Here is a 3,930-nt window from a genome sequence, read left to right as displayed (position 1 = left end):
TGCCTTCATCAGTGAAGTGTACACCATCTCCTCTATAAATGTCTTGCGTGTTGTAATGCAAGTTGTTGTGGTATATAGAACCCATACCATAGTCTCTGAGGAAAGCAGAAATAGATTTTTTGACGTGCTTCCTTGCTTTGTCAATCTGTGGACAAAATTGGTTGGACCAGTTCCACTTTTGCCTTTGGCATATATTAGAATATACAAAGGCAGTTTGTGGAAAAAGCGACATCAATTGCACAAAGGTGTCCTTAATAAGCATTTCCAGACCTACCCCAGTTAAAGTGCCTAGGTCATTTCCACCACAGTGCACAATAATAAGGTTAGGCTGTGGGAGATGTAGAAAGGATTTCACCAAATGCATCAATTGGTGCCACTTTAACCCTCTCTGACCAATCCATTTAATGTCTACATTTGGCAAAGCAAGGTCTCTCACCATAACTCTTTTTTCTGCAAACTTTTCACTCCAGAAGACATAGCTGTGACCTACAATCCACACTGTGAACATCTTCCAAGGAGATCTGGATGCACTCAGGAGGTGTCTTTCAGTAGAAAGGCAATAAGAAATGAAAGACAGTTGAAATATGGAGGCACACATACTTTTTTTTAAAAAAAGAACTCATTGGCAGATTCAAACCATTTTACAGTTAAAACTAGGCTGTATGTTTAAATATTTAAAAGCATGGTTTGTATTGGTTCAGAAAAATGTGTTACCACAGAACATTACTATGGATTTGCTGTTAGGTTTGAAAAGTCAAGCACTCTTGCTCTTTGGATATGAAACATTGTCTGCTGAACTTCTGACCTCTCTCCTCACAGCACTGTTCCATGAGCTGTTGCTATGGAAGCAGGCAGAAGTCAAGTTGGGGGAAGGGTACATTTGGAAAGGGGTTGAAGTTTTCAACCAATAGAAATGTGTGATTTCATTTGAAAAAAAGTGGGAAGCACTGAGATTTGAAATGAACATGTATATGTGTGAAAAAAGAGAGGGAAACATTGCCATTTACTGGTTCTGGAGAGAGGAGAGAGGTGTGGAGCTCTGATATTCTGACTCTGATAGTCTGCTGTTTGAGTGGCACATTTCTTTCTCAACTAACTATTTTTAAAGGTGAGTTATGAGTTTGAGAGGGGATGTATGTGGTGATTTTTGAGATAAATATTAGAATAGTGAATCTTCTTCAAAAGTTATGTTTTACATTTTGAGGTTTGAGAGATATTTAACTGTTTTGAACTTGTAAGATATTATGGAGTATGTTTTCACCATAAGTTAATGTGTACTGGTAACAATGAGGAATACTGTTCTGTGCCTACCATCAAACCATGAGTCTGTGTGCAGAGAAGAATTGTTGACAGAGATTTAATTTGTGATGCTGTTGAAAAGTAAGACTTGCAGATGAAAGGTAAGGACAGCTTCTTTTTAATTGTGATGGTTAGGATTTAGCAGAAATCACTTTGAAAGAAAAGAGAGGAAAATAACAACACATTTGAAATTAGCATTAGTTCTGTAAGAATTGCAGTCCCAGGAAAGGGGCAGCCTGTGTTTTGTGCCTACCAACACAGCATGAGTCTGTGTGCATATAGGAATTGTTGTCTGAGATTTAATTTGTGAAGTTGTTGTTCTGTAAGGATTGCAGACCCAGGAAAGAGGCAGCCTGTGTTTTGTGCCTACCAACACAGCATGAGTCTGTGTGCATATAGGAATTGTTGTCTGAGATGTAATTTGTGTTGCAGTTGTTCTGTAAAACATGCACTTGCATGAAAAGGACAGCTTGTTTTCTTCAAATGTGGTGGTTAGCACTCAGCAGAAAACACTAAAACGCAAATGAGAGGTAAAAACTAAAACATTTGAAACCAACAGGGTAGATTTTCCTTTCAAAATAGCAAAGGCACAGGTAGTTGCCATATGTTCTGGTAACAATGAGGAATACTGTTTTGTGCCTACCATTAAACCATGAGTCTGTGTGCAGAGAAGAATTGTTGACAGAGATGTTTCAAAGGTGTGCTGAAACTATGCACTGTTACATACATCCCAGCAGTCTTCATGCATTTCTCTTGCACCAGACAAAAAACAGTCTCTGTGTGCTGTTTCAGATAGCACTGTGTAACGCAAACACATTCAACGTCACCAAGGCACATTTCCTTTGCTCTAGTGTAGTCACTCACCCAGATTGCACATGCTCATGGTATGAAGTAGCTGTTAGGACATGTGCTCTTTTCTGCCTCTGTGATCTACAAGGAAAATGTGTCAGGCTGTAACAGTAATTATCACTTGCTCTACCACAGTAGTAAATGTGCTTTGAAATTGCAAATCAAATTCTGTTTTCTGCTTAGAAGCACACCATGAGGCTGTGTGCGCACAGGAATTGTGGCCAGAGATGTAATTTGTGTTGCAGTTGTTCTGTAAAACATGCACTTGCAGGAAAGGGACAGCTTGTTTTCTTCAAATGTGGTGGTTAGCACTCAGCAGAAATCACTTAATCTGAAATGAGAGGCAAAAGCTAAAACATTTGAAACCAACAGGGTAGATTTTCCTTTCAAAATAGCAAAGGCACAGGTAGTTGCCATATGTTTAAAACTGAAAATAACCCTTAGCACACATGCACTGTTACATACATCCCAGCAGTCTTCATGCAGTTTTGGAAGTCTCTTTGCTCATCTGTCTTGCACCAGACAATACACAGTCTCCAGAAACACACTCTTGGCACACACGCAGCAGCTTCTCCAACACTCCCATGTGTAGTGCTCAGGTCTGTGTGGTGTTTCAGATAGCACTGTGTAACGCAAACACATTCAACGTCACCAAGGCTCATTTCCTTTGCTCTAGTGTAGTCACTCACCCAGATTGCACATGCTCATGGTATGAAGTAGCTGTTAGGACATGTGCTCTTTTCTGCCTCTGTGATCTACAAGGAAAATGTGTCAGGCTGTAACAGTAATTATCACTTGCTCTACCACAGTAGTAAATGTGCTTTGAAATTGCAAATCAAATTCTGTTTTCTGCTTAGAAGCACACCATGAGGCTGTGTGCGCACAGGAATTGTGGCCAGAGATGTAATTTGTGTTGCAGTTGTTCTGTAAAACATGCACTTGCAGGAAAGGGACAGCTTGTTTTCTTCAAATGTGGTGGTTACCAGTCAGCAGAAATCACTAAATCGCAAATGAGAGGCAAAAGCTAAAACATTTGAAACCAACAGGGTAGATTTCCCTTTAAAAAAAGCAAAGGCACAGGTAGTTGCCATATGTTCAAAACTGAAAATAACCTTTAGCACACATGTACTGTTACATACATCCCAACACTCTTGGCACTCACGCAGCAGCTTCTCCAACACTCCCATGCGTAGTACTCAGCTCTGTGTGATGTTTCAGATAGCAGTGTGTAACGCAAACACATTCAACGTCACCAAGGCCTCATTTTCTTTGATCTAGTCTAATCACTCACCCTGTAACACATGGTCATGGTCTCAAGGAGCTGTTAGAACATGTGCTGTTTTCTGCCTCTGTAAATGATAAGGAAAATGTGTCAGGCTGTAACAGTAATTTGGTACTATCCAGGAACACTGTTTTGTGCCAAAAAACACAACATGAGTCTGTGTGTATACAGGAATTGTGGGCAGAGATTACATTTGTGAAGTTGTTGTTCAGAAAGAATTGCAGTCCCAGGAAAGGGGCAGCCTGTGTTATGTGCCTAAAAAGACGATATGAGTCTGTGTGCGCACAGGAATTGTGGGCAGAGATTTAATTTATGAAGTTGTTGTTCAGTAAGAATTGCAGTCCCAGGAAAGGGGCAGCCTGTATTATGTGCCTAAAATGATGGCATGAGTCTGTGTGCGCACAGGAATTGTGGGCAGAGATTTAATTTGTGAAGTTGTTGTTCAGTAAGAATTGCAGTCCCAGGAAAGGGGCAGCCTGTTTTCTTTACTCAAATTATCC

This window comes from Triturus cristatus, chromosome 6 (assembly GCF_964204655.1).
Source record: "Triturus cristatus chromosome 6, aTriCri1.1, whole genome shotgun sequence".
Classification (NCBI taxonomy): Eukaryota; Metazoa; Chordata; class Amphibia; order Caudata; family Salamandridae; genus Triturus; species Triturus cristatus.
The sequence above is the reverse complement of the archived record's forward strand: the minus strand, read 5'-3'. Positions refer to the sequence as shown.